Below are 26,946 nucleotides of genomic sequence, written 5' to 3' on the forward strand. Positions count from 1 at the left end.
AAATGTCTTATTTTGTTACTGTGCTCGACTTCCTGTCCCGCACTGTCTGCCGTGTGCTGAGCTCTCCGGCGTCCGGCAAAAATAGAAGTTCTGCGTATCTGCTCCGGAGGGCTGGGGACTGCCGGAGCTGGGACGGAGTCGGAACGCAGCCGTTCAGCAATCAGTGGAAATACACACATTAACTTTAATGGAAACCTAATGACTCCGCCCCTGACCCGGAGTTGATCTGCAGACGTTCCGCAACCAGTGGAAATTAGGAGTCAGAGAGTTTGCAGCATCTCTTCTGTATCATTTGTCCATTGGAGGCTTTACTGTAGCAATGCACCTGTCCCTCAACACATTCACTTAAGAATGCAGAAATTCCCATATTTCTCCTTTTACGTTGTAAGCCGTGCAACCAGACCCTATTTTATGGAGGAAACAGTTGGACCTTTACATTGAATGTGAGTTATGGGATCCACCCCTATCCTCCTGTGTTGTGATGATGCTCGTGGCTCACTAAACCCACACAGATGCACTGACGATGACTCGCCGCACCTTGAAAAGGCCTGTTGCTGTTAACAAATCATTTTTCATCACATCCCTCCTTAGACACATGGGACTGGTTGATATGCTATGTCTGGATTTGATTCATTCACGTTACGTGGTTGCCGATTCCATTTGTACTGCGATTTTCATTTGTTGCGATTCGATTTTATTTTCATCCTTAAACCAAAGAAAAAGTTGAATAATATGGACATGAGATCTTGTTACTTCTATTTCAGTTTGGCTTTTTTTCATTCTGGCTTGTCATTGTTAAAAAAAAACACCAAAAAAACAAAAACCCTATCCAGATAAATCGCGCCATCGAGAGAGAGGGAATTTGATTGTGGTTGGACGAGATGTATAAACATACACCATTCAACACCCTATTGGTTTGTTAGCGATTCCATCGCACCTGCACATGACACACATCACGTCACACTCCAGCAAGGACGGAGCAGACGTACAGTTGTGCTCATAGGTCTACATACCCATGCTGTATGTATGGTGAAGGGTATGTGATGATATGGGGCTATTTTAATTCCAAAGGCCAAGGGAACTTTATCAGGATGCATAGTATCCTGGATTCATGAAATAACTGGCCTTTAATAATAAAAATGTGCCTGCCTCTATTTAATTTAACATAGGGTTATGTATACATATGCCCCCTGCATTTTAATTAAGGAAGAACATTTATTTATGTACAATTCATTATTCATTCACAAAGAAAATTGATGTCCTTAAAAGGTTGGATTTTTTTTGCTTTCTTTTAATTGAGGCATTAGGATCAATTTCCAAAAGATGATTTTTTTATTCCTCTTTTTAGTCAACTTAAGCATGGGTATCTAAACTTATGAGCACAACTGTATGTAGCCTACTGCAAAGATGTCCATGAGTCAAGAGAAGTCAAGTGAAATGTCCCAACCAAGCACCAGCGAGGAGGTTGGTAGCCAGGAAGACCAGCCGACCCTTCTACATCCCTGGCCGTACCCGGAAGAAGTTTTCAAAATGGTTGGATGCAAAAACAACTCCTCTCGAATGCGCTGCAAGCTCTGCGCACCCAAGTCCCACAAGCTAATAGTTTCCAAAACTCGCCGTGTAATTTGAAAAAACATATTGATATTACCCTACTTTTACTTTTATACTTTAAGTAGTTTCGAAACCAGTACTTTTACACTTTTACTTGAGTAAAAAGCTTGAGTTGATACTTTTAAACGCCAGTGTAAATGTACCTGTATTGGAGTAATGAATACCTTTGACACCTCTGGCTTGTGTGTGTGTGTGTGTGTGTGTGTGTGTGTGTGTGTGTGTGTGTGTGTGTGTGTGTGTGTGTGTGTCTGAGCCTCATGCTCTAAATTGTAGTCATTTTCACTCTCAGCATGCAATCACACCACGAGAGCCAAGCACAAAGAAGTCCCTCTAGCTGCGTTCACCTTATTTACTGGAACAAAGAGGGGTAATGAACTTTTGTACAGTGAAATGAAAAGCATGCTATTTTGGAAATCAGGACACTCGGCCTTGCATAGGCTGTGTCAATATTCTGCTCTGCGTGCCTTAAATGAACTAACCCAACCGCAATGTTTTGGACTATCACTTGTTGCTTTGAAACCGTAAATTAATGTTGAAGTCCTGCTGTGTACTAGTGTGACACGGAAACTTTTAATGCATTTTGGAGCAGGTAACCAATGTTTTTAAGATGTAGAAGAAGAGCTTTGGCAGCCAATGACTAATTGCAGACTCTATTTGTGCAATAAGTTCTCCACTTTCCACTTCCAGTTAAGTCTCTTTTTTTTTGTTCCAGCTAAAATTGTGCATCATAAAAAAGTCAATGTCTTCCAATATTCAGACAGTTTTTTTTTCTGTATTTGGAGGCAGTGATTTGGTTTGTTTACTACTGCCAGACGCACAAGGACAGTGTTATAGTCATTACGTGTCTGCATGCTTTGCGTGAGTATCAGAGAGTGGGAGAGTGCACACATTACAATCAACAGGATGTGACAATGCAATGCCCCAAATGGCCCTCTTTCTCTCTCTCTCACACTCTCTCGGCTTTAACCTAACATCTTGAAACGCTTAATCTCATCAAGGGTTCTTTTTCTTTCTCTTCATGCAACTGCTCTCCTTTAGAAGTGGCGGGCCGGCTGGACTGAACACACTCCACCCATATGCGGCATCCAGAAAGTGTGGACCGAGGCCTGTGAGAAACCAATTAACCTCTGGCTAAATCCTTTTGATGACAGGAACCAGGGGTTTGTCCACACGGTAGGAACAGAGCAGAAATGTTCTTAAAGCTAGAAAAACAGCACCTCCTGCAGGACAGATTGAGTGATGAAAAAAAGAAAGCAAGACTGAAAACAGGTATACTATTTTGGACAGATGAGTTAGGACTGCAGAGTAGAAGTGCTCTGATATGACACAGTAAAATTCACACCCCAAAACTGAAGTGAGGCTGTAAAATATGGATGATTTATTCCTCACTGGATACATCATCACTGCCAAAAGTTTTTCTTTCCTTGCTCCCAGTGTCCCAAGTGAAGAGCTTAGGGACCAGATCTGAGTAGTCCCAGGCAAAGCAGACCCGGAGACAGACTCGTCGCAGTATGGAAGCAACAGCACTCAGGTCACAGATCTCTCTCCCATCCCACACACTCACATTACAAAGCCACCGTTCGGCCATAAATCCCGACCATCCCTCCATCTGGAGCCCATCTTCACACTCTGACACACGAGCCCCTCTTACAGGCATTGACCTCACTCACACAAGTCCCACGTACAAGAGCCCAAGCATGATATCACTCAGGCTTATCTCATTGAACAAACATAGGCTCATCTTTGCACATGAGCTTTCCACCTTATAAAATACAAGTGCACACATGCATTGCACACCCAATACAGACTGTAGTCCTGCCCGATTATGGGAAATAAATCATAATCAAAACTCATTGACTTTTGGAAAGTTGTTGCAATTACTAAACTTAAAAAAATTGTGAAAAAGTTTATGCTTTAGTGGGTAACTTTTATTTTAAAGGTCCCATGGCATGTCAATTTCACTTTATGATTTTTTTACATTAATATGAGTTCCCCCAGCTTGCCTATGGTCCCCCAGTGGATAGAAATGGCGATGAGTGTAACACGAATCATGGGTGTCCTGCTCCGCCTTTGAGAAAATTAAAGATAAGATGGGCCGATCTGGATTCTTTCCCCTTATGAGGTCATGAGGGCCAAGGTTACCTCCCCTTTCTCTGCTTTTCCTGCCCAGAGAACTTGGCCCACCCATGAGAGAGACATCATGGCTTTCAAACTAGCAAAGTGGCAGCTGCTACAGACTCAGAAATGAAGGAATGGGGGAAAGCTCATTGTGGGACTGGCTCTAGTGGCTGTAATTCTGCACCAAGGCTGAATTTTTGAAAACAGACTTCAGATCCAGTATTAGGGACCACTAAGGTCTACATAAAAGAGACTTCAGATCCAGTATTAGGGGACCACTAAGGGGTATATAAAAGAGACTTCCGATCCAGTATTAGGGGACCATTAAGGTCTATATAAAAGAGACTTCAGATACAGTATTAGGGGACCACTAAGGTCTATATAAAAGAGACTTAAGATACAGTATTAGGGGACCACTAAGGTCTATATAAAAGAGACTTAAGATACAGTATTAGGGGACCACTAAGGTCTATATAAAAGAGACTTCAGATACAGTATTAGGGGACCACTAAGGTTTATATAAAAGAGACTTCAGATACAGTATTAGGGGACCACTAAGGTTTATATAAAAGAGACTTCAGATACAGTATTAGGGGACCACTAAGGTCTATATGAAAGAGACTTCAGATGCAGTATTAGAGGACCACTAAGGTCTATATAAAAGAGACATCAGATACAGTATTAGAGGACCACTAAGGTCTATATAAAAGCACCCAATGAGCACCATGTCATGGGATATTTAGTACCTTTTCCATTCTAACATTTTTTTTGTCATTCAAAACACAAGACCAAATAAAAGTTGATGTAACGTGCAGAATTATCTTTTTTTTCTTCTTTTTTTGTTGGTTAATTCTTTTGTGATTATTGGGAGCTGAAATCATAATCGTGATTATAATTTGGATGAACTGTCCAGCCCTAGTAGACAGTGAACCAGAGGGAAGGGGTCATGCAGCAAACAGTGAGATGACTTAGGAGTGGAAAGTTCTGCAAAGCCGAGCATCACATTTCACATTTCCAAGCTTTAAAGAAGATTTTGAGTCCATAAGCCCAGTTTGACACTGGCTGTTTGGTTGGAGTAACTTACAGCTTGGTGTGTGTCAGGCAGGTATTTGCTTTCCTCAGTTTCAAAGTCTCCTGATAGTGAGCTACATTTCACTTTGACAGTTCATAGTTCCATGTTTCATATTGTCAAGAAAAGCAAACAGGTGCAGGTGCTGGCGGCGCACCAAGACAGAAACACATGAAAAAAAATGCTAGACTGTTACTCAAAAACAAAGGCTCTGAACTGTCATACAAATAAAACAACTTTCCTAGGCGGCAGCTTTCGGGAAGCAGAGCTGTTAACTCATGGACATTAGGTGCCCACAGCGTATCACAAATGGATGTGGGGATGCTGGAGCTGGCATCGAAAAGCTGCTTTATGATTTTTGCAGTGCTTGGAGATAAAAAACTAAAATTCCAAGTTCACTTTCACCTGGCCTCTTCAATCTAACATGTCTATTAAAGGAATAAATATAAATGATCTCCATAGTAAAACCCAAAAACAACATGAGGGTTAAATGGAAAAACATTTGAATCCGGTCATACAATATTTTCACTCTGTACACATGTATTTACAATACAGGAGGAAATACAAAACATAGAGAGTATTATTTTCATTTTTACAGACTTTACAGTAGCGGAATGTACCTGAGAAAATTTACTTAAGTACTGTACTTGAGTACAAATATATGTAGCTTTGGTTGTTGTACTTTGAGTCTTTTTCATGGCAATTTCTACTTCTACTCCACTGCATTTTAGATATATTATTATATTATATATAAATAATAATCTGGTACATTTTACTCCACTACACTCTTACAGCATTGAGTACTTTTACTTTTAATACTTTAAGTAAAGCGTCAGTGAAGTACCGGTATTACAGAATTTGTATTGTAACATCTATCTACTGTAGAGAGAAGCCATGTACACTGGAAGTTGCTAACAGCTCTTTTGTCATTATTTGGAATAAAAAACAAACAAAAAAACACATTCACACAATATTCAAGCCACAGTATAAGGAGATTAAATCAACATAACTCTAAATTTTCATTCGGAGTAACTTACCGTTGAACCCCAAATCTTGAAGAGGAATATTTGACGTGCAAACAATGCAGCAGTCTGAGCAGGGACTTTAAATCAGAGGCCTTGTGGGAGCCTTCAGCTCTCTGTGACACTGCATCATGTCCATAACTCAGCCCTCAGACTCCCACACAACAATAGACTGTCTTTCTCAGAGAGCATGAGATAATGTATGTACTTGAATACACAAGAGGAGCTTGAGCTTTTGCTCCCAGCAGGTTTGGAAACACCAAGGCCCCAGGTGTGACTGTTTATGAAGCAATTACATGACAAAGTGAATTCCCTTCTGTGTCACAGGCACAGTCATCTAGTGGCCACCAGAGCAGAAAGTTTCAAACCCTAGTGGGCCACTTGGAAAGCCTGCTGGTCTCCTGTGATTTGGACTGTAGTCAAGAAAAGCATCAGACTGTATTATGTATGCAGAAAACTGGCAGGTGGCTGTTTAGACATGTCACAACCATAAACCATCAGTATACGCTCCAATGTTTAACCTCATTGTGTTATAAAGGCTTGAAACGGCAATTGAAGAATCATGATTCAACCTAAATATCATCATATAATATAAAAAAACGTTTAGTTTCGGGCTGTGGAGTAGATTGGTTGCAGCGTGCAGAGACATCTGACCTGTCCTGCAAAAAAACAGTCATGTCTGAATGTACTGTATGAGAATCCACATGATAGTGTGTGTTTTCTTTCCGTCAAAATTGAAAGTCAACAATTTTGTTGACGCTATTAAGGGATGTTCTTTTTCTATTTCGTACATTTTTGTCCCTTTTTTCAACACTTTTGACGCTTTTTTTCATTGTTTGTCCACTTTTTTTGACGTTTTTAATGTACGTAACACTAACTTATTAATTTTAGTTTTACAGTTATTTTTGGAATTTATTGTCAATAAACCTAATTTTTAGGAAATTAGATTTAAATTTAATGTTTTAGTCAGAAAAGCAGAATTTAGGAATTATTTGGACTAAAAATAAAGGAATGGATGTTGATGGATAATCACAAACTGGAATACGTCAACTTTTACTCAATACTATTTGGAAACCGCTTAAAAATCTTTTTTCAAAGGTTATAAAAATGAATAAGATACCTCAAAATTACCCATCAAGAGCATTGTATGGATTCAATCATGTTATTTTGGGTAATTATATAATTTGGGTACTAATATAATTGATATAGGAAAACGGGTCAATTTGACCTGAGGGTAAAAGGGCGATAACTGTGAGCAACATTATACAGTGTATTGAAGTTGGTCCCCCCCTCATTTTATCAAGGTTTTGATCCACACTGACTCAGACATGTATTTTTTTACGCTCTGAGTGTATTTTTTCCCCTCTGGTGTGCTTTATGATGCGTAATCTCCTCAGACAGCTATTTTATTGTATTCACATTTTCTTTAATGATCCCAGTGTGACTGTGCGTTTGCTGGTTTCACTGTAGACATAAATAAAAATCAACGAATCATAAAAACAAACCAATGTATTCCCCCTGTAAAATCCTCAAGCAGCCTACTTAAATTTCTAATAGCAGTCAACCTTGTGACGAGTTCAATGCACTCCAAATTAATAAAAACACAACAAAAGCAAATGATGAAATATCTTCACCAATTTGACAACACGTGTAACATTTAGAAAACTTCTTTGGCAACTTGACGACACAGAAACATTAAATTTGACGACGCATTTATAAAAAGCACTGGATCTCGATAGCTAACAACCAGGGCCTGAAATTAACAACCAACCACCCTCAAGATGCCGGTGAAATTTGCAATTGGCGGGTAACACTGTGAGAATTGAGTGATTCAGACGTGTAACTATCGGTAAGCAGGGTACGAAGTTGCATGCGGGCCGTGACCAATCAGGGGCCGCATCACAGGAAGACATTGATTGACAGCCGGGGCCCCCTATCGCATTTTCATTACAATCGCAGCAGTCCCACGTGCAGCCACTGACCAAGCGGGAGTGAGAACGGGACGAATTCATTTCTTTTTTTCTGATATGAAGACAAGACGTGTGTGACTCGAACGTCAACAGAACGTACAGCAAAAGACATCCTGCCAACATGTACACATTTTAACATCAAGGTACTCTGTAACTATATTTCACTATAATTTTGCTGAAACTTGCTGCTGTTCCGTTCCCCCCGCGACTGGCATGCACACACACATGATTACATGATCACACACGGTGGATTCAAGAAAAACCGTAGATGAGATGTGCAAGATGACCTAAATTGAGGACAGCTACATTATTGTAGGTGCAACAATAAGTTAAAGTCCAATAAGTACTTTATCAAACCGTCTGAATGTGTAGCCTGGCTCAGGATAGGAAATTATGCTTTTATGCTGGATTATCTATCCAGCCCCCCTACTACAGCAAGTGATGACGGCACAATGTCCACGAGTGGGCTACCATGAATAAGTATAGGATCATAGAGATACAGCAATTCCTGTTTTTCACCTTTATGAGGCAAAAAAGTGGCTGGTAAAAAGTGACTGTGCAGTGGCAGGTGGTCCAAAAAGTTAACTTCAAGCCCTGCTAACAACACAACGGAAACTGTTTCCAGGGGACACTATAAAGTGATGCAGACAGCTGGGTCACGCTTGTTGTCATGGTTTTTTGGGCTTGTGAAGTTATTAAAATCCATCATTGTGATCACATGGCTTAGATGTTTTAATATTAAGCAATAGGCTAATGCTAGGATAATAATATCGGAATCATGCCATCACAATGTTAGACAGGGCACACGGAGTGAGCAGACACAGCCAAGGCATGCATAGTCTTGTATTACCAGACCTTCCTCCACAGTGCTGCGGAGGAGGGTCTGGCCAGTCCACACAGCATTCTGGGATGGGAGAAAACTGTGCTCTGGTTTATTGGCGTTTCTTTACACCAATCACAATTGTCATAGACAGCACTGAGGGCAGCACAGAGCCACGGTGCCGCCGCAAATTAGCCTCGGAACAGAACTTGTGTTGCTGGAACATGTACGTTCCAATGAACAGAAACAGAAAACTTAAATTGGACAGATAGTCAAGCTATCTTTCTCGATTTACCCTGCAGAGATCTGAGGAGCAGTTAACCATAGTCGTCATATATCATAACTTTAGAATGCCAACACAAACAGAATGGAGCAATCCCAGAAGTGGAATGTTGTGGATATGGATTAAGGCATGCCCTATCTCACAATGTCAATGCAGTGTTTATTTTGCAATTCAGGAAAAAACACCCAATTTCATAATGTTTACAAAAATGAAAAATAATCTGCCCCATGATTTGGATCTGCTCTGAAATTTATTTTGGCTTTTCTTTGGCCCACGCTTCATCTTCCAGTTCATGGAAATCAGGCCAGTAGTTTTTCTGTAATCCTATTGACACACATATCAACAAACCAACAAACTAATTTAAAAACAGACAAACCGAAACTCACATTTTAGGTCATTTTCCAAGACCACAATGACTTTTTAATCCACAAACTGCAAAAACGAGCACTGCGCGTCTCAGCCGCGTGTTTTACTTTTTACCTCAGGGGTAGGACCTACATGAATACTGTAACCAAATTGAATGACAATCCGTCCAATAATGCAATAGATGCCAAGACATTTCCCTCAAAACCACAAATGTGAAGTTCATAGTAGTGCTAGATGTAAAGTCAGGGCATCACCAAAGTCATCAGGATACATTGTCTTGGAACCATTAAGGTCTGTAAACATTGGAATATACATTGAGATATATACATATACTGTATATGCTGTATATTTTAAATATTTAGAAATTACAGTGACAAACAATCACAAACAATACACTGAGACTGGGAAAAAGTCCCAGGCCCAAAAACTATAGGGATGATAGATGGGAGGGAGGGAGGGAGGGAGACAAAACCACACATGCAGAAACAGACACATACACAGACAGACACAAGACAAAGGACCAAAGACCTGCACAAGTAAAAGCAAAGCCTGTAGCACAAGGCTACAGCCTGGACCTCAAAGCTTCAGCGATGCACAGCCAAGGGTCCAGAGTTCTTCCTGGTGCTGCATGAATGCAGAGAGAGTTCCATACATACAATATCCAAAAAGCATAGGGTCCATGGAAGGATAGACAGGTCATGAGGTGGTTTCCAATGAGTTGCAATCATTTTCTTTGCAGCTTTAAGTCCAGCAAACACAGCACATTTTTAAGTTCCAGAGAACTGGAAGGCTGGCAGGTCACTCTGAATAAAGACCTTGACAGTAACAGGAACAGTAACATTAATCAAGGAAGAAATATTGGATGAAATATTGTTCCAGAACTGATCAACGGGAGAGCACTCCCAGATCATGTGAAGATATGTGCCTTGAGTTTTTTATTGGGCAGAAAGTGCATAAAGGGCTGTTAATTATTTTCATGTGGTGCATTTTCAGAGGGGGTAAGATGTGTCCTATGAATGAAATTGTAGTGAATCTGCTGATGGTCTGGATTGCAAGATACTTCTGGAATGTTAGACCCTACATTGTGCCAGTCAAGATCAACACTCAGTCCTGGGCAATCGCATGCCCAGATCCTCTCAACAGGAGGGGCAGAGCAGCCAGATATTACTAAGAACTGATGAAGCCTCAATACCATACCACAGTTTTTAGCCTGCACAATAAATAACTTCTGGATGGGCAAAGGCCTCTGCCAGGGAACACTGTATGTGCATAAGTGCTGATCTTAAAGTTATATTCATTTTATTGAATTCATTATCCAGGAAAGGATTAAAAGTAACATTAAGGTACAGTTTAAATGGTTCCTCTCATGCAGAAACATAGAACATAGAACACAGTTATGGCACATGAAGACAAAAACACTTGTACAGGACATTAGCATGGGCTAAACCGAGAGGGGGCACGTGACTATGACTGGCTGAGGACGTGTTTTCGCTGAGCTCCCGCTCCCACACAATATTGACTAACTTTCCTGCAACTTGCTACACCCCTCTTAGCGTAAAATAGCAACCACATAAGTGGCAACAAACAAGTGAACCTTGCTGGTGATTAACCATGTCGAAACAGACGAAAATTCAGTCACGGAAGTTAACAAATACTCCGGCTGCTAATGTTAGCTCTGCTAGCGACTCTCCATTACAAGCATGGGCTAAACCAATTTAGACAATTGAAGACAACAATACAGACAGTGCAAACAAGACTTGGACCAGACAGGAACAATCAATAAGTGCAAGTGTAACTGTTGTGAAGAAACAGTTTGTACATGTCTTATAGGCCCAATGGTCATCAAAAAGGGAAAAAAGCCTAAAACAGATACTCATAGATTCTTTCACCACTCTTTATAGGCGACTTGAGGAATAAACCATAGAAATGTGCACATACCAGTGATACATCTGTCCTCTCTGCTACACTGAATCTGACAATAACACGTTGATGCTAATTGGGTACCAGAAATAACTGCAAAATAAGTCGCCGTTCCTTTCCCTGGGCTACGATATATCAGAACTGTTGGTGCAGATAATCATGTATTCTCTGTGGAAAACATAACCCTTACAACATAAATAATAATAACCTAGATCCGCAGTTTCATTAGACACATTTTTGACAGTAGCCACCAAACCCTGGTGGAAAAGAACGTTTTAATAATCACTTCATGGAATCAAAGAACGTCTGTTAGAGTAGTGCTGAACTCAACCCTATTCTAAATTACACAAAATCATCTGTAATATGGGGCTCATGTGTTTCTAATTGGATTTGCTTGGATGCACAGACAATTTTGTCTCAAGCCCTCTATGCAGAATGTATCTTCCACACTGAAAAAAATAATTGTTACTTTTGCAGTAGTGTCATGTGAAAGTCTATATATCACTTTAATTACCAATCTGCAGCGTAATAGCCTCCTACAAAGATTATCTCAATACTACTCGTACCACATTCTCCTCACAAACAGTTTCTAGGATCTGTTCTCTATAATCCACTCACTCGTGGATTATAGTGTACTCCCACAGCTCCCCATACACTCATCAACCAGGATACACTGGGTGTGGCGTAACAGGGACAGCCTGAGGCCATGGAGGCTTTGAGTCAGCAAAGTGATTTGTAATATCCACCTGTAACTACAAGGTCTCTCCAAGCATCGTAAATTTGCTAATATGTCACCCTTTTTGAATGTAGAAGAATGGTAAATCTCACAAAAATGATGTTTTAGCACCATATAAAGCATTAATGCTGTGGTAATGTATCACAGACCCCATATTTACCATATGTACGCCACACTCTGCATGATGTCAAACGTTGCCTCTTTTCTTCCACTTTCTGTGTCTTGCCATTATCTAAATCACCTTGGAAAACAACAAACTTTGAGCCAGCAATAGTGTTAATTTTTTCACCTTTTTCAATGTAGTCTTAGTCATGTGCCAAATGTCCTTGTTAGTTTTAGTCTCATTTAGTCTCATTTAGTCATTCACATAAGTTTTTTTGTAAGTCTCTGCATTTTAGTCTAGTTTTAGTCAAAAGAGAACTCAAGGTATCTCAGTCAAGTTTTAGTCTAAACATTTTAGTCTTGTTTAAATAAATAATTTCTGAGATTGTTTCTGATAACCGTTTCAGTCGAATAGTGTTTCACACATCTCAAATATTGGTTAAATGGCATGATTACCTGACAAAACACACTTGAGTTGAATGATTTTTTGTTGAATGCAACTTTGTTAAACGCTTCTGGTCTTTGTTATATCGAGCCTCAAATATAATCATACACAGACACATGTTAGAGAAGCGCCAGGGCTCCTGGGCTCTACAGCACGTAGCTTTGTTGCCAGGAGTTGCAAACATTACTCCAGCCACTCTGCCAACCTTTCCTTACCCAGGGTCGGGGCACATCGCTACGCGCTGTAGCGGCTTCTCCCGCAGGCTGAAGCGGGCTGCCTCCCTCCCCCGCCTGGGCCACATTGCTACCTGGATGTGTGACGCCGAATCTCTAGATGTGCCGCAATTAACGTGACCATTCAGTGAACTGCCATGAGAGTGGGCTGGAGTTGAGTAGATGGGAAATGTTTTGCCACATCTACACACATATTTACAATGTGTCATGAACTCAAGTTATGTAGTGTTTAGTCTCGATTTAAAACTGGGACTTTTTCAAACCTCGGTATAACTTGAAACTTGAAGCAATCCCAGAAGTGGAACGCAAAAGACATACTATACTAAAGTGTTTAACTACACGATGCAATGATCTGCACGCTAAACATATGATTAAAGTAAGGTTGGCCTGATAGTAAGGTTAGACTGAGCCACAGGGACAGAGATTGGGGCCAATCCAGGATTCTTTTTGATGGATAGGTGTCTGCTTTAAGCCAGATGTTTGCTGTCATAAACACACAACTGCAATCCTTTAACACACAACTGATGCAGAAAGCAGCAGAATAAATGAGCTGCTGCCAGCAGTTTCAACTTTTGGCACAACAGAGTGCATCAGTGAGCGACACGAGCGTAGCTGCTTTGCATTTCAAAAGCAGTTGTTTTGACGAGCCTTAACTTGACAGTGACAATTTCGGGGTGAATCACATGTCTGAAGTTCTGCTATCCATAGAAAGAGGATGTCAGACCCAATCCGTTGTGGCAGGATGGTCTGGATGGGACAAAGACAAATCCCTTTCAACCTCAGCATGAAAAAAGGTGCACTGAAGTTTTCAACCAGCAACAACAGATGTGAGTCCATCGCATCACTCGCTCACAATTTGGAACAGTCAGTGTGTTAAACTTATAAATCTGGAGATTTCTTAATAAATCAAAGCCCATTTAAAAAAAAATCATCCCAGGAAAAACGAGTGCCAATCACGATTTTTTGTTCATGTTCAATGGACAAAATCCTCTAATGGCTCTAGAAATGAGGACATAAGCAAAGACGGAAGGAAAGAAGACAGTTTTTCATTAAGAAGGCTAAAAAAAGCTTGTCTTATTTTGAAAAGCCTGCCTTGAAAGTGCCTTAGGGAATATGGTCAACATATCTGGTCTGACACTTGTTAAAATAAAGTTTCATATTTACACAAACTGGAGAAGCTTACATTTATGACACAATATGCCTCATACTTCAATATGGGACGCCAACCTCATGACACTAAAGGACTGACTTAATATCTAGCTAGTTAGCTAGGTTAGCTCACAGGATAAAGTTATGTATTGTCCACTCATTCTAAATTGCATGCTACAATATCCCATTAATGCATAGATACATAAAACAGGCAAACCTACATTTGCAAAGTTTAGTGCATCCCTAACACTTTAAATTTTGTCAGTTATGTTGCTAGTGATGCTAAAGTGACTTCCTGCTTACATGATTCATGGTTTTTCATTGGACAGCGATTTGAACATTACTAAAGTCTTAAGATATTTCTTGAGTTTTAATGATGCAAAACGATTCAGCAATTTACTTGGTTGAAACAAGCTAGTTGTCACGTTTGGGTGTCTGTATGTTCTGTTTCCTGTTTTATTTTGAAGTCTCTGTTGCATTTGGATCCTAGCCTCACTACTTACCTCTCTAACAGACACTAGTATGGAAAAAAACATCAATACCGAACTTTTATGTCTTTACCTAAACGTAACACATTAATGCAAGCATGACGTAGGCTATGAATACAAAATCCGAATTTTTGTTAAATATCAAAACTCCCTGTAGAATATGCTTTGTGCACATATTTGGTACAATATTAAAATCTGTTCGGAGGTGGGGTGCTCTGGGTCTGACAAACAGATCAGAGCTTCGATGATTGCACATGCAGAGAGAAAGCAATGACACATAATCAGTAGCCCCCTCGCTCATTAACTGTATGTGCAATGTATCACAAGTAGAACTGTGTGTGTGTTTAATCTAGCTCAAACTGCAATTTCCTGTGTTTAGGAGAATTTAATTTCACCCCAAACCTTTGCAAAGTAACAGCCTTGGGGGTTTATTTTATTTCTGTGGTTCTTCTCTTTTTCCCTGTACAGCCATTTTGGTTCAGGGCCTGCTTGAAGGAACAGAAAAGCTTCCAAACACACAAGTCTATTTACTACCCATTGTCCAGGAAATCATCCCCACATTCATTGAAAAGCAGACTAATGACTTTGTGTCATTTGTGTTGACCTCCATTGTGAGGCCTAGAACGTTGCATTCATGTGAACTCCGAAACATGATTTACCATCTCATGTTGTGTTTGTCGGAGAGTTCAGCAGATGAGCTCTTCGTGAGCCAAGTTTCATTTTACAACACACCCAGATGAAACACACATCACATCTCTCATCGTTTATCTTGGTGTTTACACGGAACAGTCCCCTCATCGTAAGCTTTGGCCATAAAACATAAAGAAACTTTTCACATGTGATCCATTATTACACTGGACTTTGGCTTTGAGTTTTGGAACAGATGACAGAAGATGGAAAATTTGAAAGAATTTTTTTTTTTCCCTTTGCTTTGATACGGATGCATTCCACCCTCATTGCTGTAGCATGAGATTTGAAAAATTTAAATCAAGCTTGCTTACATCTTAACTGTTGCAGTCACAGCATAGTACACCTACTGTAAAAAGGTATTTTCCACAAAAACAAGAAATCAGTTCATAAAAACTAATTTTTATGTTTTCAATAGTATAATATACAGGTATACACATTTTTTTTCTTGGATTTAAGCTGAAGCAAAGTATTGGTTGCAAAGTGTCTAGTGCATTAAATCCATGTGAGGGCATCTGCAACCACAGCATTTCTCAAAGTTAAGTACGCCCAAAGGATCTTGTTTTATCAGACAGTGTATGGATTACACCTGTCAAAATACTTAAAGTGATGGCTGTATGTCCCTGTTGTGGGTAGATGGAGCTAGTTCAATCAGGAGAGACATGTTTCCAGATATGCAAATGAGGTTTATTGTACAGCTCAATAAAATGTACAAAGTCTTTTGGCAATTAGACTCCAACGAACATTTAATATATCAATATGGGGGTAGAGAACCATCAGACCCCCCCGATGGAATCTAGACACCGGTGGTGGTGACGAAGGAGCCCGAAGACCAGACCGAAGGAGGCTCCGGACCGGTCAGCTGGAGTAGATGACTGGAGGTGGAAGGGGGGTGGAGGGGTGGAGGGTTGCACGCTTTGCCTGCAACAACAGCTGATAGCAAAGGGAGAAACCGATTTTTAAAAGCAGGGTTGTGACTCGGTGATTGGCCCTTGCAATTTGTGTACAATTCTGATTGGTTGAGCAGGAAGGTGAATGCCTCCACCAGGAAGAGAGCATTGATTAAATTAGGTCTTCCTGAAAGAATTTACGCTGAGCTACATTTCTTTAAGAATATTTAACAATGCTGACAATACATACTATAGAATGTATGAAGAACGGTTGATGGTTGATCCTGATCAACAAATATATACCTGTTAAATTGATCAAATTTCTCTCAATCATTCCTGGTTAAGCAGGAAGGTTGACGCCTCTTATCAGGAAGAGAGCATTGATTAAATCAGGTCTTCCTGAAAGAACTTACGCTGAGCTATATTTCAATCAGAGACTAGTTGCAGATATGCGACAGTTATACACGGCAAAAAAGTACATTTATTAAGACAACAGCTGAATTGAATTATGAGAGCATCGATTAAAAGTTAGGTCTTCCTGAAAGAATTTACGCTGAGCTACATGACTCGTGAGCAGGTGGAAAAACACTCAAGGTGAGTCCGAGATGACACTGATAAGACAGGATATTTATTGTAAAGTCATTACTGAGGGCATCCAATGGACTTACACCCTACTCCCTCAACTATATAGGCCTGAAGCCCACCCCTTAAATTGGAACATACCAACTCCACAATGCAGGGGTGGCTCAGGTGACTAGACAGTTTAAAAGCCAAAATGAATGTGTCCATTAAAGTAGACATGTACACATATATTTGATTCACATTAACATTTGAGGAATGGCTAGGTTAACAGGTGACTTGAATATTGTGATCATTAACAGAACATATGAACTCAATAAATAAACATAAATACACAGCCAACATTTAAGGTCTGCCTTTAAGGGCTAAATTAGGAAGCGTATAGCTACCGTGATGGCAGCCATGTGCTCCGTGACAGTCCCAATGACAATGAAAAACATCTGAAAATCATGAGTAGCATGACAAAAATCTAAATTTTCTACATTCTGAGTGACAAAACAAAACCTCCATCACATACTTACTAAAAACGTTCAATTGATATTTGCATGTTGATCAGATATCGTCACTATTATTTTTTCTGCTCATGGATTCATATAACACACTTTGAATTTTTACACAAGCGCTGTCTAATCTCCACGTCTGGAGAAGGGATCCTACTCGTTTACAGCCTGTCATAACAAAGCACATTCAGACCTAAAATGATCTACTCAGATGGTAATGACAGCCTCGAGTGAGACAACTGCTTGTCATATGAATGGTGAGCCAACACAAGCATCACTGCAAGCCAAAACATTCCCTTCTCCAGGGACTTTATGAAAAGCCACATCGCCTTAGTGTTACCATCTGAGAGTCATTTGCTTCAAACTGACAGAGGATTTGCTTTCGGTTACTGGCATCTTAAAAGCCCCCAAAACTTCTTTTTAATGATCAACTCATGCATGGTAGCTGCAACACTGTGTACTGCTTTGGTGAGAAATGATTTGCCAAACACTTTAAGTTCCCAAAATGAGAGTTAATGTGCCTATTAGCGCAGCAAAGTGTCTTTTTGAACATTTTCCTTTATGCAAAGCTCCCACTAACCGAAGTTAGGCCTTTAATTATGTGTCTGTAAGCATGGTTGGAAAACATCAAAACTGATTCTGTGTTGCTGTAAGCTTCTCTGCTTGGAGAACACAAGTGTACTTCCAATGCGATTGATGTCTGGCTTTCAATTAAATCTTCACTGCATGACAAGAATGTGTTTAGGGCAGTTAGAGTCTAATCTCTAAAAACTCACATCTGCACATAAATACAGAATCTGTAGGCAACGGGACAAGATGTCGGTATCGGAAAAGTTCTGGTTTCTGTTTTCAGTCCGAGTAGGATTGAAAAATCCCGTTTGAGTGGGATTTTGTTGCATGCAGGTTTACCATCCGCGTGGAGAGTAAAAGAGTCATTGGCCGAAATGCAATCTAGCTTTTTTATTCATCTGTTTTCTTCTGCAGATATCTGTTCAGATTAGCCAAAATTTGGTTTGGACCTGAATCTGCTTGCTAATCGGACCGTTAACAATGACTGATGGACGGAAGAGGAAGTGTGGCCATGATCTTTGTTGGTTACACCCCAGAAATATCTACTAAATCGTACATTTACTGATAGCCGATGGGTTCGGATGTTGGTTTGGTAAATACAGGTGATGGCCGAATGAAGCATCATGAATCAGTGTCTTTATTTTCTGAGCCCACTATCTATTTAACAATTGGATGAGAATATACTGAATTGCAATGCTTTCTCTTAAAACCAATATCGCCATCTAGTGGACTCAGAAAATAAAGACACTGGTTCACAAAGCTTCATTTGGCCATCATTAGTTAATATTGTGCATAATTTCCCCCTGCCACGATATCCATAATGCTGTTTCAATCTGGCACTGCTTCAGGACTGGTTTGTATTCAATGAACAGACTGCAATAGCAGATATTTGTTCTTTTATTTTATTGTGATGCAGAAACAAATAGATGGTTATGCAACATCTTCATCAGGGGGATATCTGGCTTCCATGTTGTGCTGTATGTTATTGTTCTTTTAGACTATTGACCCATGTGCATCACATCTTACAAAAAAAACGATCCAGAGGATATCTTAGGACTGTAAAACAACAGTGAGCCTGGAACAAATCAACAAACTCTAATTTGTGTTATGCAGAACAAAAGAATAACAGCCCATTAAACAATTATACAAGCATTAAAAGAATGTCTTTATTTTTTCTTCTTGTTTGCATGACATTAGTGTACCAAACCATATTCTACATTCTAATCTAGTTGACCCGTCTCCATCCAGTAAAGAAACAGGGACTGCAAGCTGGCCAAGCCTTTTCATCCAGGTAAAGTCTGGGAGGATTTATCAACCATGTGGTGCACACATTCATATAATACTTTATCACATGCGCTGGAAAAAGAGGAGTTTTGATTCATGGTTACTTGCTCAGCCTGATAGCTCTTATCTTTTTCTGACAGCCGCGGTTGCTTTTCCAAACCAAAACAGTAAAAATTGGAAACACATGACGAGAAGGAACAAAACCAAATTTACCTGCTGTTCTCCCCACGTTAGATACCTTCTTTAAGCAATAGTCTTTAGTTTCTGACGCCCAAACTTTACGTCATGGCTGATTTTAGACCCTTTTTAGGGGGGCCAAGCCCTCCTTAATTTGATCTCAACCCACCTAAAAATTATAATATTAAAACACTTTTTTTATAATCAATTTTAGTACTTTAAGTGTGAGTTCGCAAACTTGTCTCTTAGTGACAGAGAACAATTTCAGGTTCAAAGGGCTTGAAACAGGTTCAATATCCTGTGTCGCCAATGTCATGCACCTGTGACCCAGTCAAGGAAAGGGTTAACAGAAACGTAGTGTTGGCCAATCAGAGGTGGTTGTGCCAGACTCCCGCCTTCGGCTGAGTCACACTCTATCTCTGTCAGAGGGACAGGAGGAGTGTGGTTGTGAAGAAGTTTCATGGTAATTTCAATTGCTGAATGTTAGAACGTTGTGTCCCATTGGTTGGTATTACTGTGACTCATAAAGAGTCAGGTTTAGTTCCATTACTGTGTTAATAGTGTCACAAAACGTTAGAAGTTGTTGTTTGGTATAGCTTGGATGTCATTTATACAGATATTAGCAGCGGGGGAGGTTGACACTTTTCCATGCACTCTATCCGTGTCACATTCCCATTATGGCCTGAGCCCCCCCTAAAGGTCTGATCCTTGAATCGCCCCTGCTTTACACGGTCACCCACAACCCCCACCCCTCCTCCACACAGTTTCTAGGAGCCAAGGAGGCCACGGAGGATTAAAAAAAACATGATGAACTCATCAGAAGAAGTAATTACCTTCACTTTAGCTTCTGTGCGGGAAGGTCACAGAGGTCACCATCTTCTGGACACGGCCACACTGAGAAATACAGAGAGAGTTGTTTGGTGCTGATAGTCCTAATTAGCTTTGTAGCAACTCATTTGACAATGTCTTGAATGTAATGGACATTTATTAATGTCAAATAGTTACACACTAAAGATTGTTGAACAAGTGTGTCAGTGTATGACTGAGGTGTGGACAATGAGGCTTTAACTAAAGACGTAGCTATAAAGGGAACAATGGAGCAATTTGTTTTACAAGTTAAAAGATAGTTTTGATTATTGATTTATTTTGGCCCATTAAGGAATGACGTCAGTGCCAATTTAAAGAAAAAAACTTGAATTTGTCCCGTGGCCTTCGAATCATCTGTGTAATGTACAATACACTTGTAGAAATGCCCTCACTTTCTCAACAATCACTAAAAAAAGTATCGGAATTTATATTAGCTTTCAAAAGTCAATGGAACAGTTACTGCTATCCTTCAAAGCAGGAAGAAAACATTAATTTAGCCTTATTAGATGTTGAAGAATTGGATATTAAAAAAGAATAAATAGCAGTTAATTCATGGAAAAGGTGTAGTAATAATGAATTCCGTGTGTACTTGTTACCTGTTATACAATGTCTCGCACCCACTCCATGGCTTGTTGCTCAATCACAGGAGCACTTTCAGTGACAACTCATTCTCCCAAAATGCACTACAGAGCGCCACAGGAAGTCATTCCTGCCTGTGGCCATCAAACTTTTTAACTCCTCCCTCTAAGTGTCTGACCCACACACACACACACACACACACACCACACACCACACCACACACACACCACACACCACACCACACACACACACACACCACTTAGAGAGGTTAAAACTGGACAATATTATCTGTATTATCTGTTTTGTGCAATACACTGGCCTGACATGTGTGCAATCTCAAATACCACAATTTTATTATTATTATTTAACTTTTCACCATTCCAAATCCTTATATATGTGAATTATGTAAATAATGTATAATAACATTCCTTTATGTAATTACCGTCGTATCCAATTCCTTATATTTCTTTATTCTTGTATTTCTACTCTATTTATAATATTGTGCAACTACAACACAGAGTTTCCCTTCGGGGATCAATAAAGTATTTCTGATTCTGATTCTGATTCTGATTCTGATTATGTTTTAGGAAGTTAGTATCAAGACAAAGAGTGACGCAGATGACGAACAAATTGGCCTTTAAACAAAGAAAAACTGGTGAAAAGTGGAATAATCTCATCCTAGATTCTCTTAAACTGTTGAAAAATATAATTTTAATAATAAACTATAAGTATTTCTTGGATGTTTTTTTTAAGATGTACCTCAAGGGAAGGATGATTGATGATAAACAGTGGGGCATTGGGGAAAATGTGGATGGAAAAAAGGTTTCAGTAAACAGTAAGTATAATAATGACTACGTGTTTTTTTTCCATTGTCTGTAGGTGTTTATGGGACCTTGTGCTGGCTGTGGAATGAAAAAATAACCACATTGTGTTCTAGAATGAGATAATCCAGAGCATAAAATGTAAATGTACAACTAGCAGGTTCACCACCATGTACCATTAAATTGCAATCATCTGTATATCTGGACTTGCTGGGGAGCAATCACAGCGGATGCTCGGAATTGAATGAAATTGAAGATTCCTGCCAAAACAGACTCCTCCACCATCAGATTATAATTCCTCGCTGTTTATTTCCTCGCAGCATTTGCACTTCTTCTGCCAGAACTAGGGCTTGTTTAAAACCAGTTCCAATGTGGTCCCTGTACATGCAACACTCAAAAATGATGAATATGCTGAGAAGGGCCAGCTCCACTCTGCCATTGACAAGAAGTCAAGAACACGTCATCCATCATGAATTAAAAATGACTTCATTTGAGGTGATTACTTGGAAGGGTGTTACGTGAGCTCTGCATAGCTGGACATATTTCTCCCCCTGCGGACATTTATTGCATTCATTTTAATTGTTTTATTTCAAGGTCAGGTGTACAACATGTTTAGAATATGATTTGACATCCTGGACCAGCGTGGAATCATGAGTGAAGCAACTCTAGGGTGAAACTTAAGCGTGGAAAATCATGCACGTCAAATTAGCAACAGGTGATTTCTGTTCTACATCAACCATTTAATGTAGCAATTTCTGGACACACTTGCGAGCTACATCATCATGCCGCATATTAAAGTTAAATGGAGATATTAGTTACGCATGGAAGTCCATTGAGTCCACAATATAAGTTTATTATTTCACAAATGGAATCAGGGTGTCACCAGAAATTACATTTAATCGAAAACCCATTCTTCTGAAATCTTATAAAGGACGCAATATCAATTACATACACATATTTAATCCTTATTTATATTTTTTCTATAATCTGCAAGTTTTCTTGCTTTAGATTGTCTTGACATTGCATTGTATAATGGATGAAAAACAGCCACTGTAATTATTGAATTGACAAAGTCTCAAAGGCCCATTAAAGTGGGTGCATTGCTCTTGATATTACATCATGGTCATGGGGGCTTTGTTTTTGTTTTGAGAATGGCTCAGTGTGCACAGAACACTGCTTTGTCAGGTCCCTGTAGAAGAAATGAGTTCACATTCATGACACACCGTCTCAAACTGAGTTTCATATGAGCGAGCTGTAACGAGCAACCTTAGTGTGAAAACAGCTCTGACGTCTACGTGGTAATCTATTCAAATAATCCATAACATGTACCAGGATACTTCACACGCGGTCTATTCATAGGGACATCTGCAACAGCTCCGGGATGTGGGCTCAAGACAGGCACTTTAGTTAGATTTATTTCAGGGCAGACTGGAATTGCAGCTAAGTGGCTTGGGTTTGAGATTGAGAGAGTTGTGACAGCTCCCATTTCACTTCACACTTTGACAGGCATAAAACACATCAAACATTCAGCTTTGGTTGGTCGGACTTTACTGTATAATGTTGACCAAGATCCATATCGTTTACCATATATCCCTTTTGCCTTTGAACATAATACTCAGAGACAATCCAGACCCCCTGAGGCTGAAAGATCAAACCATACAAGTTTTGAAAATGGCTTTAACTGAAATAAACAAGCCACTCATGGAGCACTAAATCCCTCATTGCAGCAGCACTTGGATAAGTCTTTTCAATGGCATGAATGTAGACATTTTTATTCCTAGAATGTTTTGTTCAGCTAACCACCACCTTCTAAAGCCAAGAGCAACTTTTTAGCACCCCCACAAGGGATCCCTGTCGTTATGTCAACGTAGCTGGCTGTCAAAGGTGTTAAAGATATTCACACTACCTCTGAAGATGTTGATGGAGATGATGATTGTGGGAATAAAGGTAAAGGTGGTTCTTATTTTTGGGGGTAATGATTTGTGTAAGGGAATAAAATTTTAAGTTTAGTAATTGCATAACAGTTGGAGGTCAGTTCATTAGCTTTCTTACTAGAACTTTGTCGGATGGGTACTAGTCTATGTCCATGATGTTCTGCTTCCGGGATTGCTCTGTTGCCTCCGGAAATTACACCCGATTTCCTTCATTTGGCACTAATAAATAAAGACGGTTTAAAGAAATGCCAATAAACCAGAGCACGTTTTTCTCTCATCCCGGGAATGCTGTGCGGACTAGCCAGACCTTTCTCCACAGCGCTCTGGAGGATGGTCTGGAAATGCGAGACTGGATGGTTGTTATTTGTTTGGTCTCTCTGCGTTTAGAGGAGAAACTGCCGGAAAGAGATGAGGACTCTAGTCGGAGACTTGGCCTCGAGTCACACGTAACCCTTGTGTTGTCTTCCCGTCAACCATGAAAAAACAAACACGTTTTGGTCTCTTTTTTCAACATTGTTATCGCTTTTTTCCCGACATTTTTGTAACTTTTTCAATGTTGTGGGTGCTTTTTTAAAATGTTTTTGCCAAAGTTCTTTGATATTTTTAATGTGGACATTTTCAGCACTTATTTCAACGGCCCATTTTTTGTGCAAAAAAAAAAAAGAAAACTGAAAATCGGTCAAATTTGACCCAAGGACAATGTAAGGGTTAAGTCGCACTAACAGCTGACTTCAGACTTGACCCAAAAGACTTTAGACTTGACTCAGTCTCCAGCTTTGAGAGTCATCAACAACTTGTTTTCATGCAATCATTGCTTTTTAAATCTAAATTAATTAATTAATTAATTAATCACAAAGAGAAATGACGCCAAGCTAAGCATTGCAAAGTGTTGTGCTAATGCTGCGAACAGGCATATTGTATCTTTATAGTTGTATCCATATGACGGGACACACTTAGGTTGATATTACACCAGGTCTGAGGGCTAGAGGGAAGTAGACCACATAAAGTTATCCTACAACTGATTTTGATACTGGTTGGTAGCCACAGGACATGCTTTGGATTCATTATGTTTAACAATAAAGTGTTAGGAAAAGACTTGAGACTTGACTTCCAAAAGATGACTTGTGAACATCTCTGCAGCCGGAAGACACGTTGAGGTAGGTTTATGATCACCATAGTGTTGTGGTGCACAAGAGGGATTCAGGAGCGGACACCGGAGTAGGGAGATCAGGCAGGATTAATTTGATAAAAATGGAAGAGCCAACGGGTTGAAGGAATCCAGGCGTGACGGAGCTCAGGTGATGTGTGTTGAGGAGTGGACAGAGAAGACAGACAGGATGGTAGGCAGACAAGCAGGTAGGCAGTCAGGCAGGCAGGCAATGAGTGGCATAGGGATGAAATGAAAACGGATAGTTAGCAAAACGACAAACTTTACTCAATAAACTATGAAAGGGCTGGCGCATAATACCATGATGGTAATCTGGCGAACTGGCAATGAGTGAGAGTAGATCCAGGGTATTTAACAGCCAGGGCGATGAGTGATGAATAACAGGTGTGATGCAGGAGGTGATGAGGCACAGGTGTGATGAACAGCAGGTGGTGATGACGATCCAGGGGAAGACACACCCACAACACACAGGGAAGACAGAGAACAGCAGGGAGGGGAAAAACAAGGACAGAAGAAACCCTAACACATAGTGTCCGTGATGTAGGAGCTTGCACGCAAAATATGTCATGTCTTTCATGTCCAGTGCTTGTTCGTATGGTGCGCCTCTATTTTTTTTAACTAGGCACGTGCTGCTCTTTCCATTTTTACATGGACCTTTAGTGTAGCGCGAGGGTGGGAGGTGTGTGGAGGCAGTTAGCCTCTACTTTATGGAGGGGAGGGCCGAGTGAGTTTTTTAAAGGAGGCAGAGGTAGAGTAAGCATATAAACACTAAGCATATAGTATCTTCAGACTCTACGTGGACCGTGCCCCCCCCCGACCCCTCCAGCACCCCCACACCTATCCTAGCTAAATAAGTGACCCACTTTAATGAGTGAAACTGTGCTACCATCTGCCAACCCTGAAAACCTCTTGATAAAATGGTGTGAAGTTGGAGTCTGTCTCACTAAAGATTCCACAGGACAAGAACAAGGCCTCTGCAAGGCTTCCGATAGTGACAAAAAAATAAAAATAAAAAAATAACAAGGATTAATGGCAATGCTCTGTCACCTATAACATACTGTACAAACCACTACTACTAGGCTCATCCAAGAAACATCTTGAGTTATGGCTCACTGGTTGACATCATCCTATGCCAAAAGTTAATATATCAAATTGTTTCAAATTTTTTTTTAAGGTTCTCCGTTGGACCAAATGACACTATCCTAAATCAGGACTCGCACGAATGACAGAATGTTTCCCTCTCTGGAAAAGAGTCTGACTGGGCTGTATGACAGATGTACAAGTTGGGAAATCTATCAAATCTAGTGTAGAAATGGGACACATAATGGATAACCTTGATGAATTTCAGCCTCGAGTTAGAATCATATCCATGAATTGAAATTTGGAAGAGACTATTCCATCAGCTTTATAATAAACGTTTACTACATTTGACTGTGATTCTTGTGTTAATTCATGTCTGACAGACCAATTAAAGTCATCCTGCACTCAGAAATCCAAGCCCCAACGGACGGTTAAAATAACCTTTCCACTCTGGCATGGCCCTCAGTCTGACTGATGCCACGGCCTTCAGAGAACCTGGCATAACACGTGGCTGGTACTTCTGTGGTATTTGCCTTTTGGTCAGACCAGACATTTTCAAGACATGCCATGCCACCCAGTGAGAAGGCAGTGCCCATGCATCACAGTGATTATCATTGGGAGGTCCAGTGTCTCCGTCTCAGTCTCTTTCTTATTGCATGTCTTATCCGACTCTCTAAAAGGTACATTCCTTATGACTCCATGTTGAAATATAAGATATAGTATGAGTCCTCAGATCAGGTGTAGTCATAATACACAACCTATGCACGCTATAACTCACCCTCACACCTGTCCCCCACTTTTAGAAGTCATAGCGGTTTTACCTACCCCTGCAGACGGCTGAAAGTCTCTGAGGCAGCTGAGCTGTGTGTGCTGCACTCTCCGATTTACAGACTCTCGCTACTTGAAAAAGGTTGCGTTTTGGCAGGCGTGCTGATGGAGGGCCAGGGTGGAAAGTATCAGTAGGGGTCTGGCTGTGGAAAAGAAGCCGTAGCCCCCTGATCCCTTGAGGAGGATCCAGTTCTCCCCACACTCTTATTCGGCAGAGCTTCAGGATGATATTACACTTATTGAGAGAGCTTTGAAACCATTTACATCATGGCATCTCTCATAGGAGAGAGTAAATGTGATGTTTCTCTACAGCAGTTACCAAAAACTAGACTTAATGAAATTCCCTTTGACATGAAAAGACATGACTGTATGTAAGTGAGCAATCGAATTGCACATTCTCTGCTCAGTGTAAACTATGACAAATAGAAGTTGCTTTAATAATGGGAACTAAGGTAGGAACCATGTACTAGGCATGGGCCGGTATGAGATTCTGACGGTATGATAACCTTTAGAAAAAAACATAATGGTTTCATGGTTTTACAATATTAAAAAAACAGCATTTTTTTCCATTGAAGACAGTGTATTTTATTTTTAAACACACTGCACGCTGGCAGGGAGAGGGATTTCTAAACTGCACTCATAAAAAAAAG

At 40.2% G+C, this 26,946-nt stretch overlaps 1 long non-coding RNA gene across 1 annotated transcript; it reads left to right on the plus strand.

The window, feature by feature from the left end:
* Positions 1 to 26,946, plus strand: LOC116693969 (uncharacterized). The gene is made up of 4 exons (XR_004333039.1): positions 1 to 14; positions 8,120 to 8,124; positions 8,328 to 8,340; positions 26,854 to 26,946. It is a non-coding gene; the product is annotated as an uncharacterized LOC116693969 (long non-coding RNA).

The sequence above is a fragment of the Etheostoma spectabile genome, chromosome 8, assembly GCF_008692095.1.
Source record: "Etheostoma spectabile isolate EspeVRDwgs_2016 chromosome 8, UIUC_Espe_1.0, whole genome shotgun sequence".
NCBI classification, from domain to species: Eukaryota; Metazoa; Chordata; class Actinopteri; order Perciformes; family Percidae; genus Etheostoma; species Etheostoma spectabile.